The 15362-nt window shown below is 40.5% G+C and overlaps 1 pseudogene; it reads right to left on the reverse strand.

Moving 5' to 3' along the window:
* Positions 1-829: 829 nt before the first annotated feature.
* LOC142968261 (phospholipase B1, membrane-associated-like) lies at positions 830-14984 on the reverse strand (annotated as a pseudogene).
* Positions 14985-15362: the final 378 nt, after the last annotated feature.

Here is a 15362-nt window from a genome sequence, read left to right on the forward strand (position 1 = left end):
TTGGACCCGGAGTAGGAGAGCTACTCCGGCTGCTACTCGCAGGAGAGCGACTGTTGCCATCTTCACCACCCTGGGAGCGTTTAAACAACGCAGATATCGTTGTCTGCTTTTCAGGTGGTTGACGCAACATATTTTCCGACGCGCGCTCTCTGTCCGCTGGTGGGAGTGTGCGCGCACGTGTCTGTGTGTGTGTATAAGATAAAGAACATAAGGCTGTTTAGTTTGTTTAATAAAATAACAAGGTATAGACCTGTTCTATAGGAAAGGGAACCTTAAATGATTTCTGTTGTGATCTGGCGCTATATAGAAAATAAAATTAAACAAACCTTAAATTTGAGCTTCAAGGGGGACGGGGCGCCCCCCCCCCCTAATATAATGGTAGGGGAAATATAATAATATAAGGAGGTATAATCCTGCTTGTAAGTTGTAAACTTTATAATAGTTAAATAATCATTATTACTGATGCATGAACATGTAAAGAATAATTTTATGTTTGGGCTAATATTCATTATTTTATATATTGTATAGCAATAAATCATATTTTATAAAGTTTTATAAAGCCGGTGTCTTTCCCCACTCACCTCACTGATGATGGAAGTATATGAAGGCTGATGTGTGGTGTGACGCAAGCAGAATAATCTTTGCATGGGTGGTTTGTGTAATTTATGATACGGTGATATTCTGTATTTCCGGTGTATCTAAAATAAATACCATTAAGGAGTAATGGTTTCCTGGACTGGCAGACTACAACATGTCAGGACAGGTCGTTGTCCGGCTGTCCGGATGTCACTTCAACAATCATGCTCCATCACAGTTTATATTTATTATTGCAAATTATTTATTCCAAATAACCAAAAAAAACATTGAGAATTATTACAATCAAAGACATTAGAAGGCATGATTACATTGTCTTTCCAAGTATTCATCATTGCACAAAATCCACACAAGGTTTATATTTCCATCCACCAGGAGCTGGTTAAAAGTATGACAGCACTGAATGCAAATATATTTTACTTTAAGTTAAGTAGTCAATTGTATCCATATAGCCCAATATCCCAAATGTGCCTCAATGGGCTTTACAAGCTGCACAGATAACGACACCCTCTATCATTAGACCCTTTTAATACAATCATAACAGCAGTAATAACTTAATGTGAAGGCAGCAATTTCAGCCTTTATGTTTGCACATGAAATCTGCCCTTCATCTCCACTGCAGTCGTCATCCTCCGCTTGCTTCTCTCGGCTCTGCAGGAGAAGAGGAGCCAGGTGACAAACCAGCCAATCAGAAGACCTGATTGGTCAGTACAGCAGTACAGCAGCCAGTACAGCAGCGAGCCACACTGGCACACTTTCTGTGCAACCGGGGGTGAGAGGCAGGGCTGGGCTGTGACTTGTGGGTGCTGGGGTGGTGGTGATGGTCGAACTGGCCAAGCTGTTCACCTTTGTGAAGATGTAAGGATTCTCCTGGAACGCATAAGAGGGAAGGTCTTCTATTTAATCACACACACACTTTTATGAACCATTATTGCAATTATACACAAATTGTACGGATAACTCTCAAGTAGGTCAGCAGCAGCAGGTGAGAAGTGCTTGTGTGGCAGATTCCTTACCTCAGTGGGGCACTTGACGTTATTTCTGGTATTTGTGAAGTTGTTGTACGTCTGTTTTTTACCCACTGGCTCCAGCTACAGATAAAACAGAGTACATCTTTGCTCAGACCATGACTAAATTGCAGAGAGATGTGGTTATTTAGAAAGACTTCTCGATGAATAACTGAACGGGGCAACAAGTGTTACGGCCCCCTCCCTGGTCTAAACCTACAAAATATCATTCAAAGTGACACGTACCAACCAGGAAAAGATTACCACAAACACTCATAAACGACTGCAAAGAGACACAAAAAGACTACAAAGACACAAAAACAACTACAAAGAGATGCAAAAAAGCTGCAAAGAGAAAAGGTACGCATGACGACTATGAAAAGGGGCGAAACAACTACATCGTGACACAAAGTAACTACAAAGAGACACAACATGACCACAAAGAGACACAACAAAAAGAGGCTAAATAACCATAAAGTTGTGTGTCTTGCTCCTATGTAGGAGAGGCGACGTGGCCTTTATATGTCTGTGCCCAGGGGCCCATTATCTCATAATCCATCCATGGACTTATCCACAACCCTTCCCCTGTCAAACCCTTAGCCATTAACTGCCCGCCTTGCCGGACTCACCATGTTATTCCAGAGAGCTGCAGCCATGTCAGCCTGTCCTCGTTCACTGAAGTGGAAGCAGTCCAGAGAGAAGTAGGTGGTGTCAGGTATGCCGTCCTGGAGAAGAAATAACACAACATCAAGGGCTTGTTACTGCACTAAAGCTAGCGTATATGTTTGTATTTGTCGAGTGCAGTGGAGGCTCAGGGGTACACGGAAGACTCACAACATTCAAAGGAGTGATGGTGTTCCTAAAAAAGGGCTGCACGACCACAGTAAAGTCCTCTCTTCCATCATAGCGGCTTTCATACACCAATTTTTGCATCTCAAACTGAAAGAAAGACCACAAAAGTTAAAATATCTTGTTAAAAAAATCCATCTGCTTCTTCTCACTCATTAAAAAATCCAGAATCTATGAAAATGCAAATATTTTCACTACAAAAATTTAACTACTGAAGATAAGATGTCTCTTACTACACTGAAATACCTGTCCACATCACACTTATATGTTCTGTATGTTGCATATTGGACCATGATTGGCTTCTAAACTAGTTGTAATGTTTGTGAGTACATGTCTAAATGTCAGATTTAAGCAAACACAATTTTGAGTAGACAAGGGAACTTTAACTAGATGCTGGTCACACAGTTCCAGTCTGTTCACCTGTAGATCTCGATTGATCCGTTTTACTTCAGCCAGCTCTGGGGAATCCTCTGCTGGTAACAAGAAGCATGGGCAGACAAGCCTGAGGATCAGGGGTGAAAATAAAGAGTTGATCTAGGATAGTAAAATCAAATCATCACTGAATACAGAGTGCTGCTTTTTGCATAGCACATGATATGATGTGTCATTGATTCAGGGATGAGGTATTCTTTAATAAACACCAAATCATAATATATTTCTTTGCTGGACTGACTAGGTATTAGATCAATATCAAGAAAAGTGCTGTAGTCAAAGGAGCAAATGTGCCTTGGACTCAGTGGTCTGAATCCATGTAGAATTGATTTGGCATGTGTGGGTCGATCGGGCGTACTTTTGTAACACATTGCACCCGAAACTATCCTTTTTGAGCCTGCGAAGGCCTTCAACTTCTAGGATCTCCACGACGTTGACAACTGCCCTGGGAACCTACAGTCAGAAGAGAAGAAAATGTAAACCTATTTAATCTGGGAGGTGAAACTGTGAATTTACATTACAGTATTTTTTGTGTAATCAACAGTTATTTCTTAGTCGGTAACATCATTATTTTACCTCTTTGTAAAGTATATCCAAGCTTGTCATCAAATGTTGCCTGTAGTTCTGAGGTGACAAAGAGGCCTGTAGTTTTGAGAACAAAAGAATAATACAATTACACACAAAGCACAAGGCTTTTTATTAATCAATAGTGAACACGAGTACTCATGCCTTATTTGGTCATTAACAACTCTTCTATGTATGAGCGTACAAGCAACAACTAACTCTAAGCTGTCACTACCACAGTCTCAGAGCCCATCTTAGATTGATGCTGTGCTTTGATATTCTGCTTCAAAGCACAAACATTACAAGAGAGACTACACTGTCAGTGGTGTGCGAGGGGAGTAATGGAGAGAGAGAGAGAGAGATAAAATGGGAAATGGAGGCAAAATGGCGAGCAAGTGGTAGCAGGGGGCTCTGGAATTGCCAGTCGGCAGTGCCCGAAAGCTGAGTTCATCTCAGGCTACGCATCCTTGCTCTCCCTCAACTTTCTTGCTCTAACTGAGACCTGGATCACACCAGAAAACACTACCACACCCGCAGCATTGTCAGATGTGTACTCTTACTCTCACACTCCCAGAGCTGCGAGGCGGTGGTACTGGCCTGCTAATTTCCCCAAAATGGAACCAACTGTCTTCCTATCTCCACCAGAACAGCGTCTTGGACCCCCACCAGTCCGGGTTCAAAGTGGGTCACTCGACTGAGACAGCCCTCCTTGCGGTGACAGAGTCGCTTCACGCCGCGAGAGCGAACTCTCTCTCCTCTGTCCTGATTCTCCTGGACCTGTCTGTGGCATTTGACACGGTGAACCACCAGATCCTCCTCTCCACCCTCGAGGGGATGGGCGTCTCAGGCTCTGCACTCTCCCTATTTGCATCCTACCTGACAGGTCGATCCTACCAGGTGACATGGAGGGGGGCCGTGTCGGAACCACGCATGCTGACTACGGGGGTTCCACAAGGTTCAGTCCTGGGCCCTCTTCTCTTCTCGCTCTACACAACATCTCTGGGTTCTGTTATTCACTCGCATGACTTCTCTTACCATTGTTATGCCGATGACACCCAGCTGGTCTTGTCATTTCCCCCCGGTGACACTCAAGTGGAGGCACGCATCGATGCGTGCTTGGCTGACATCTCGAAGTGCATGACGACACACCACCTCAAGCTCAACCTGGACAAAACCGAGTTACTGTTCCTCCCGGGGAAGGGTTGCCCGCACCGAGACCTGTCCATCACCATTGACAATACCGTGGTGACGCCAACTCGGACTGTGAGGAATCTGGGTGTGACCCTGGATGACCAACTGTCATTCTCAGCAAACATTGCATCGGTTATATGCTCCTGCAGATTCGCCCCTTCCTCACTGACGAGACGGCACAGGTGCTCATCCAGGCTCTTGTCATCTCCCGCCTGGACTACTGCAACTCACTACTTGCCGGAGCCCCGGCGTCGGCCATCAGACCTCTAGAGCTTGTCCAGAAAGCTGCAGCTCGCCTGGTGTTCAATCGCCCCAAGTTCTCCCACACAACTTCCCTTCTCTGTTCTCTACACTGGCTACCTGTAACAGCTCACATCCAGTTTAAGACTCTGGTGCTAGCCTACAGGGCAGTGAAAGGAACAGCTCTTTCTCCAGACCAAAAAGCCGATCAACCCGGTCACGGCTTTTTTCTGTCCTGGCCCCACAGTGGTGGAATGATCTCCCCACTGACGTCAGGACAGCAGAGTCGCTGCCCATCTTTCGGCGCAGGCTGAAAACTCACCTCTTCAAGAAGTACTACCCTGAGCCTTCTTAGCACTTATTGTATTTGTATTACTTTGTTTCTGCACTGTACTTTTGCTCTGGTTTATGCTCTTAGATGCTTGTTTAAAAAAAGGAGATGCACTTATGACTTCTGGTGACTAGTAGTTCTCTTGAATACCTATGTTGAATACACTTATTGTAAGTCGCTTTGGATAAAAGCGTCTGCTAAATGACTGTAATGTAACGTCTGCTCTTATCTTACTCTGACACAATAAAACAATTAGGGGAGGGCTGCAACACAAAGCTTAATTATTCTGCTCCAGTGCGTGGTCCCATTTGGACAGTGATATCATGAGACGGCTCTACACAGGGCGTCACACAACACTACGGGATGTTTGGCCACTGTGCCATGGCAGGAGAATCTTTCAACCTGGAAGGAGTGCTTTGAAAATGTCCTTCCTCCTGCTTTTCCTGCTTTGTGACGACTTGTTAAAGCAACTCACCCGATCATTGCAGTAATCACACAGGTCATTGCCTCCAATGAAGAGGGTCACCAGCTTCCAGTCATTCTCAAAATCCACCGTCTATTTTTGTTGAAACGATGGAGAAACGATAAGAAAGACAGAGAGAGAAAGAGAACAAAGATTACTTTTCTTGCAAATTTGTGGTCACAAAACAACATCAGTGCATGTTTTAGTATAGAACCACAATTTAAACTCACTGAGTCATTCTTCATGGTATCAATCAGGCGTCGGATCTGCCCTGGGATTCCTCTGTATGAAATTTTCAAATGGACAAACATAGCTTAAAACACGAGTGAACCATTCAAACCTGCTGACAGATCAAAGAAATGTTGGAACTCACGATATTGTAGCTCCTGATACAGCCATGTTGAAGCCAGTCTGACTTGTCCCTTGTCCCTTTGACACCCCTTTGATTTCAGGATTGAACTTCTTAAGGATATCTGATGTGAAAAAGTAGGAAAATTACTGCACAAAAGACAAAGTTCTGTTACAGTCCAAATCTGCCATCTAGTGGTGCTATTGCGCACTATAGAGCAACAGAGCGACAGATACGGTTTTGAACTTACTGGGTAATGTTGTGACAGTCTCAAGAGTTTTGTCTCCTCCAATGCTTTTTGATGAAAAGCAAACAATGAATACAATGATTACAATCCAATGTACATATATGTGTTGTGTATGTAGTTTGTGTGCAGTATCTCACCTCCATGACACCCCTCTGTACTCAGTTCTTAGCTGCAGGAGATTCGTTGCCTGAGCACCAAAAGCCGGCCTGCATGCAGAAAATGATGGTTGTCATTTCTCTGTTTCTCTCTCTGATCCATTCAATTAATAATACTAATGCTCTCTAAACTACAAATGATACCACATATGACAACCTTGTGCAGAAACCGTGTGAAAATGATGCACAAGAAAAGAAAATGCTAAATTTATTGCACAAACGAATCTATTCCATCTCTTTCTATAATTATTGCATTATTTGCGCCACCACTTGTGAAGTAATGCATTTCAAAACAGAGACAAAGACAAAACGCAAAAACAAGGATAAAATAAGTATATCAAGATAAAACGAAACATTTTAGGAAAAAAATATTACATGAGCCTTGAGATCTCTTTACTGCGCAAAATGAACAAAATCCTTGGTCACATTCTTGTGTACAAACATACCGTTAGAGAGTCTCCCACAGCAGCCACCACTTTGATATCTGCTGGTCGTAACCTGTGAGCTACAAATATCAAAATGAGCTTATTTTACATCTAACATCTCTAATTGCCTTTAGGTAATAGCGACACCTTAAAATGCTTACCTGAAGTGGGCACAGAGTTGGATGGAGCTGTGTTAACGCAGGAGAAGTCACTGCCCCAATTCTAAAGAATAACATGTTTTAGGGATTTATAGTTTTGGCATCATGCATAAATAATAAGTACTTTACATTTTAAAGTTGTGCCGAGTATGAAAGACAGAAACTATGACATACTGTAGCAGGAGCAGGAGTGGGGGGAGGGCCTGCAACGGTGTAGTTGCTGTTGACAGCAGTCCTAAAAAATGGGTTGGTCTAATAAAGAAATAATCAAAAACATGTCAGTACGCAAAAATTATAAAACAGCATTATGTAGTATGTCGGTTTTGATAAGTTGTTGGACTCACTCACCTTAGAGGGACACTTCAGATCAATGGCAACTGAGAAGTCTTGTGTAAAGGTCTTGTTTCCCACTGGCTCTAACTAGAGATGGTGAGAGTCAGTGATTTATTTTGGATCATTACAACAGAAATAAACACCACATGTGCCAAAATACAATAAATGAAATGTCTTATAATAAAGAAAATCCTACCATGTTGTTCCAAAGAGCCTGAGCCATGAGAGTGTGAGCTTTCTGGCTGAGATGAAAACAGTCGGGTGAAAAGTAGGAGCGATCAGGCCGGCCATCCTTTTAAAAAGAAAGGACAGGGAGGAAACTTTAAAAAATGTTAAAATAAACGAACAATAAATGAATAAAACTTCATTAGGAATATGTAATGTTTCAGGTGTGTTACCTCTAACTTGGGAAGGACAACCTCCCTGAGGAAAGGCTGCAGCACCACAGTGAAGTTGTTGTGCGTGTCATACCGCCCAGAGTCAATTAGCTCTCTCATAGCATGCTAGACGGAAAGACAGCCAAGAGATAGAAGACCAAAAAAGAAGAGTTTGACCTTTGAGTGACATATTTTAATAATGAATAATAAGCACTTTTTCATACAAGATATGTAGCTCCACATTCAAACAAGGGCAGATTGACAATAACTTGAACTTTCAAATAATACAGATAAAAATGCAGTAGATGCTAAAACATATTTGTGAAGTTAATTAATTATAATGATGATGAAGATTTAACCCCTGGAATGGATGTTTAAATTATATTCTCAAAGTCAAATTAAGAGTAGTAAATTTGTGTCTATGAAGTACATTTGTAAAGCGCTTAAGAATATGGACAAAAAAAACCCTCTGCTTTGTTGTGTACCTGATAGGCTTTGTTGAGGTCTTTGACCTTCTGGAGTTCAGAGGATCCTGGTTTAGGCTTCAGTACGCAGGGGCAAACTAAACTGAAACACAAACATCAAAACTGTTAAAGATTGACTTGGTTAGTTTGTTTTTGTCTTACACAACCAAAATAAAAATCACTGACCTTATGAACGAGCTGGGACAGCCCAGAGTATTATCGTTGTACAGATCACGCAATGGTAAAATGTTTAACACCTCTATCAGATTGACAATGGCACGAGGCACCTGGATGATACAAAACACAAAGCTTGTAGACTGTCTGTCATTTGGATTATGACTTTTAAATTGCTCACATAGAGTGAGGTTGTATGTTTGTGTGATGAAGGCGAAAACATACTTCACTATGGAGTATGTCCAGAGCTTGGCGGATACGGTCAACCACATTCCTGGGTGAGAAAACAATCTGTGGAAGTACACAAGACCCAAAGCATGAAAGATTTGCTGGTTTTCTTAATCATTTATGTTTGGGACTGTTGATCCAACAAAACAAGCAATTTGAATACGTCACTTTGAGCTCTGGGAAATTTTGATGGACATTTTTCAGTATTTTCTGACATTTTATTAACAAAACAAATGATTATAATTGTCAGTTGCAGACATAAAACAATTATAAAGGCTTTGCTTACTAAGGTTTGTATTATCAGGGCTTTCAATATGAAAAAGGAATTATGAAGTAGATCTTGAACAGCATTTTTGGAAATGTCAACAGATCCTAAATCTGTAATTTTGCAGATAATGTAAGACAGTTCAACAATCACATCAAAGCAAAGCATAATGCCAAAGAGTAGTGCTTACGCTGTCTGTGCAGACGTCACATAGGTCATTGGCACTAATAAGCATGGTGATCACTTTCCAGTCATTGTGGAAGTCAATGCGCTGTAACGGAGATAAGAGGTAAATGTTGCGTTAATTGAGACAAATTGGAATATAAAACTGAGACAAAGCATTTGTTTTTACCGTAGGTTACCACTCACTGCCTTACCAAATCATTTTTCATTTTGTCCACTAGGACGCGCACCTGTTGCACCATGTCCCTGAAAATAGAAAGGTTTGATGGTAAAATTCTTGTTCTTGTTCTTGTGTTCCATAAGTAATGCGAAGGTTTCATTTATCAAGATTCAAAGGGTAAGTGAGAGTAAAAAATAAATAATACTAATATTGTGACTGACCCACTCTTGGCTCCTGCCACAGCCTGATTGAGGAAGGCTTTAGGAGAGTCCTCTTTACCTATCCCCTCTGAGAAGCCGGTCAGGTTGGGGTTAAACACCCTCAGGATGTCTGCAGACCACAAACACAGGGAAGGTTAGAAAAAGCACACATACACATGATACACATAATGGCGCACATTCTATATTATTTAGTAGAACATGCGGTTATTAATATAGAATTTTTGTTTCAAACAAACAGCAAAAATATTGGAACAATCAGTGTGGATCAAATCTTCAGTTAACCCAAGACCCCGACATGAAGTTAAGTGAACATTGAGGTTTTTCTTTTTGTCAAACCAGTTGAATTCACCATGTTATTCTTTGATTTATTGGATTTCTGAAGTGTTATTTAAACAAGCAATTTCCAGCTTCTGGTATATTTCTGAATACTTGTATGTTCATTTTGTATAGCTATTGAAGATGTAGAATGTTAATATTTATAATCAAAGGTATCCTAAAAAATATAGTTGATTCAGGTCACTCGGACATAAAAATGAGAACTGCAGAGGTCTATAATGATGGTGATAAAACACCATCATTATAGACATTATCATGGCTACAACTGGCCAATGATGGACATCTGATATTTGATGAGATAAACCTTAAGCAAGTGCTTTTATGAAATTTAATTTTAGGCAAGGCTTTTACAATTTTAAAGAATAAATAAATAAGAAGTAAACATACTTGGCAGAGTGGTCACAGTGGTAATGTTTTCATCACCACCAATGCTGAAAAATGAAGAAACAGCTTGTTAGTTTCAAAAGCAGCTCACAGAATTACCAAATGAATTGTTGAAGTATTTTCCCACACGATCAAAATTAGAACAAAGGTGTGCTTTAGCTTATCCTACCTCCATGACAGTCCTCTGTACTCATTAATCACTAACAGAAGGTTGTCATTCTTTGCGCCCACACCATTGCCCGCCTGCAGAAAAACAGCAGATGTGAGATCGTAAGAGTGGAGTAGAACCAGAGGAAGTTTTTAATGAGCCAGATCCTGCAGCTGTGGAGATCTGCAAATACCTTTTCTGTATTAGAGTTACATTTTGAGTGCCGTTTGAGCCTTATAATCTACCCTAACTCCCAGTGTTTCATCTCTTGGTAGTTGAGTTTGCACACATCCACACACAACACAAAAGCACCATTATATAAAGTGTATGTCTGGTCTTCATCTTTATTCATGCCTATTGGGATGAGTATGTTTTCAGATATATATTCAGGCCGTAGCAACAAAAAGTAGGAGAAGGGAAACACTCACTGTCAGAGAGTCGCCTACTGCTGCCACCACCTTGACATCTCCAGGTCGGAGTTCATGAACTACACCGAGAACAAAGTGGTTGGATTGAACTACATTTCCCAAAACACAGAAGCAGAATAAGAGCAAAAGGGTTTTTTTCTACCTGAAGTGGGTGTAGTGGGAGATGGACTTCGGTCTGTGCAAGGTATCTCAGTACCCGTAACCTGAAAAACATACAGTAAATTTGAGTACATTTAACTGTATGTGCTGCCATTCTACACTTTAGCTCTGAGGGTGACTGGACAGACTTACAGGATCTGCTGGTGTAGAGGCGTTCCTGTAAACTATGCCTTCCCTTTTAGTGGGGGAATATTTATTTGTACGCAGGAACAGTTGTTCCTGGGATGAGAATGGAAAAGACGTTTGCAGTTCAAACAATAAGTATCGGATTTAAAATCATAACCTTGATTGTATCTTGAGTACTGAAACATTTCTCTGTAGCAGTGTTACGGGATCTCACCTCGGTAGGGCAAAGTGAACTAATGACACTTGTGTCCATGACCTCTGCCTCACCTGTCGACGGCTGAAGCTGGAGTAGGAAAAGTTATGATCGTAAGATTTCCGGTTCATGTGCGGGCAATGCTGTGCAGCCAATGACCATGCAGTGTCAAACAGTACTGGTTACACAATTCTGGTATCTGCATATAGATTGAGGCAGAACGAGCAAAGCTGGAAAGAGTCATCCACAATCTCATCAAGTTAATCTTTACATCTCCTATCTAATATTCTTCTTCTTTTTAGGATTATTCTTTGAGCATTTTGATTTTTTTTTATACTGATGAAGATAGACAGGAAAGGGTGAGGGAGCGGGACAATTTTAATGTCAGAACAACATATCTATCAAAAAGGTTTACAGCCGGCTGGTTTGTCAGACAGCCTAAAGTATATACACAGTAGCCTATCCTGTAAATGTTGTCAAGGACTTTAATTAATAAGAACGTACCATGTTTTTCCACAGCTGGACAGCTAATTGGTTTAGGTCAGACCATGTGTTCTCCTACAAAGAAACACACGATATATGCTGGTTACACATTAGCAATTTCAAGGGTTTTTCTTGCATTGTTACTGGAAAGAATAATTTACAGTTGTTAACAGTATTGTTGATTATAACTGGTGTCTGGAAATAATTTTCTTTACTTACTGAATCTGAGATGGGTTCAAGGATAACTGGCTCAGACAGCAGCACAGCAGTGAAGTCGGCCCTTTCACTGTTCCACTTTGGATTTTCCAAGACTTGACTTAGAGAGTCCTGAAAACAAGACAAATGGATATGTGTCAAGCAGGTAGCCAATCACATGACTCAGATGAGCCACACATTTGCCATTTATTTATATGTATTTTACCTGCAGTGTTTTCAGAAGAGTTGCTTTACGTAATCGCTGGTCTATGCTTTCATTCCTCATACACTGACACCTGCCAGCAAATAAAAAGCGAGCACATCACTGCCACATGCATTTGACAACCAACAGGATGACAACACGATATAATACATATAGTACATAAGAAAAGGATTTCTATCATGTCAAAATAAATGACTAATTATAATTTATATTAGGTATTTTGCTAGATTTTTAATACCTAAAATTCTAAACACTCACTTGTCCTGCTGATGATTTGAACTCCAGACCATGACGTGAACCAAAGTGAGATGCAACTGTAAACATACACCCAGCTAATTAGAGTTTTTTCTTTTTCTTTTCTTTTTCTTTTTCTATTCACTATTTTTGGCAAAACTGTATTCAATAAAAAGTAAAATACCGTTTTCTGCAGCAACTGCAGAGCTGCTTCCACTTCCTGCACAACAGATTTAACATCTGCGGCAACCTGAAGAACAAAATAAACAGTTATACACTCTTAACATCCTTTACTTAGTCGTACGTTTGCTCCATCAAACATGATTTATTTGTAGTTAGACATCTTACATTTGGTGAACAGTCACACAGGGAATCTGCCGGGGCAAACAGCAGCACAAGCTTCCAGTGTGTCACCTGCACGAATCAGATTTGAGTCACAAATTTCATCACTTAAACTCGACTTGACAAAATCAAAAAATACTTTAAATCGACTTGGACTTGAACACAGTGAATAGACTTCACTCGGCACTTGGGGAAAAAAATTACCAACGATAATTTAATTTGCTTTCAGAAATTTTGGTGGTCAACAAAAAAAACTAATTGTAGGTCTCAGGATTTGGAAAAACTTGTCCATGCATTTATCTTCAGCAGACTGGACTACTGTAACGGTGTGTTTACAGGTCTCTGTAAAAAGTCAATCAGAAAGCTGCAGCTGATTCAGAACGCTGCAGCTCGAGTCCTCACTAAGACCAAGAAAGTGGATCACATCACTCTTTGAAAAATCCTGCTGTTGGTTTATAAAGCACTGAATAGTTCAGGGCCAAAATACATCTCTGATAGAATCCCTTTTTATTGTCATATACATATACATGAAATTTGACTTCTGCATTTGACCCATCCCTGTATATAGGGAGCAGTGGGCTGCCAATGACAGGCGCCCGGGGAGCCCAAGGTTCAGTGTCTTGCTCAGGGACACTACGACACGTGACACGTCCCAGTTGAGGATCGAACCGTTGACCCTGCGGTTACCAGACAACCCTCTTAAGCCAGTGAGCCACGGTTGCCCCCCAAACTGCTACCTGATCTGCTGCTACCTTATGAACCATCCCGACCCCTTCGATTGTCTGGGACCGGTCTACTTTCTGTTCCCAGAGTCATTTTACTACTGTATTTTCTTAAACTGCACTGCAACTTTTATTCTATTTTTAGCTTTTTAATGTTTTAATGAGTGTTTTTAATGTTTCAATCAATGTTCTTAACTGTTTTTGAATCTCCTTTTCTTTTGCCTTATGTTTTGATGTTTTTAATGGTTTTATGTGACGCACTTTGAATTGCCTTGTTGTTGAAATGTGCTTTACAAATAAACTTGCCTTGCCTTACATGACTCGGTCCCACCTCTGAAATACAGGTTGTATAATTTACAGTTAGAGTCTTATTATTTTTTTAATTGTTATGAGAGGGTTAATGTGTACCTGATTTGAAAGGGAGAGAGACAGTTCCTCAGCTTCCTCCAACAAGCTTCTGTAACACACACACACACACACACACACACACACTCACATATAACACACCTGCAGTAATATCCTCATACAGCATTTATGTGTGCGACTGTGTGTGTGTGTATGTTTGTGTTTGTGTGGGCGTGTGTGTGACCTGGGCTGCACTGTGGTCTGATCCACATGTTGAGTGATCACTTCAGGGTTAAACATGGACAGCAACTCTACTCAACACACATAGACACAATTAGACTTAATCTGCATCATGTAAAACACTTTACAATCAGACGGTGGATTATGTACATTATGTGATAACTGCTGATTGTAAAAGCTTCCACTTATGTTGGAAGTTTTGCTTACTTTTGTGTGAAATGAAGGTCAAGAACCTGTGTTTATGGCCCCCTGTCTTATCTTTATAGATTAACTAACCAAAACTGTAAGATTATTGTTCTAAGATCTTTTCTACAAAGTGTGCGCTGTGTCTGGCATTTCCTTGACCTGAACCAGGTCTGAGAATATGATAAAGGAAAATTTTAATTCAGCATACTGAAGGTGCTGGTACTTACTGATATGTATGACGTATTAAAATGTATTGTCTTCGATAGATGAATAGAATTATTTTCAAAACCAAACACCGAATTGGTATTTTAGATGATCATACACCTCTTCATTTCTACTTGATTGTAGAAACACTCAGTGAGTGTTTGAGAGGCATGTGAGTGAGAGTTTATAGACTTACCATTGACTTTACGGACGACTCTGGATGCTTCATCTCTGAAGAAGAAGACAGACAAGTTGCCAGAGTAGTAAGAGAGGGTTGATAAAAGTTTTAAAATATTAGCTTCCTCTTTAAGGCAGCTCAGTCAGGATGCCACGTTTGTGTATTTCTCGAGTATTACGGAAGTATCTGCATTGTATTTGTGGCTGTCTACCTGTGTGAGAGAGGAGTTCCCAAGACATAAAGAGCTGAGATATCAACAGGTCTGAGAGTATGAACTGATGGAGAGGAAGCAAGAAGTCAGAAATGTCGTGGTGCAACACGAGATAACATGTTTTAGAAAACAATCTGCATTCAAGTCAGATTAATATGATTATTGATGATAATTGCTGAGTGCTGTACCTGAATAGGATGGGGATAAGAGGCCAACTGGTGAGCAGAGTATGTCCATGAAGCTTTCTGTCTGTAGCACAGAAGAACAATTCTTCAGACTGTCATCGATACAGTATCAGAATAGTATGACACGTTGTTAATAAAGACGGTCACACTGTACCTTCTCTTTTGATAGTTCATTTTTTCCAACATCAATGTTAACAGCAACTAAACGTGACATTAGAAACAAAAAAATAAGTTAATACATTTGGGAAAAGGGGGAACATTTGAATCTTAAACATTCCGTTATGTAAACAGTTTGTCAAGTTAACTGTTAAGAATAAAAGTCAAAAGCTAACAGGTAAGAATAAAAACATCTTCATCCTCAATTGTTTCTATTTCAAACCCTTTTCCACTAAAACACAGCAGCTTATTTAAATCTAAAAAGGCTCTTTTT

This window comes from Anarhichas minor, unplaced genomic scaffold (assembly GCF_050575085.1).
Source record: "Anarhichas minor isolate MPS153535 unplaced genomic scaffold, ASM5057508v1 ptg000040l, whole genome shotgun sequence".
NCBI lineage: Eukaryota > Metazoa > Chordata > Actinopteri > Perciformes > Anarhichadidae > Anarhichas > Anarhichas minor.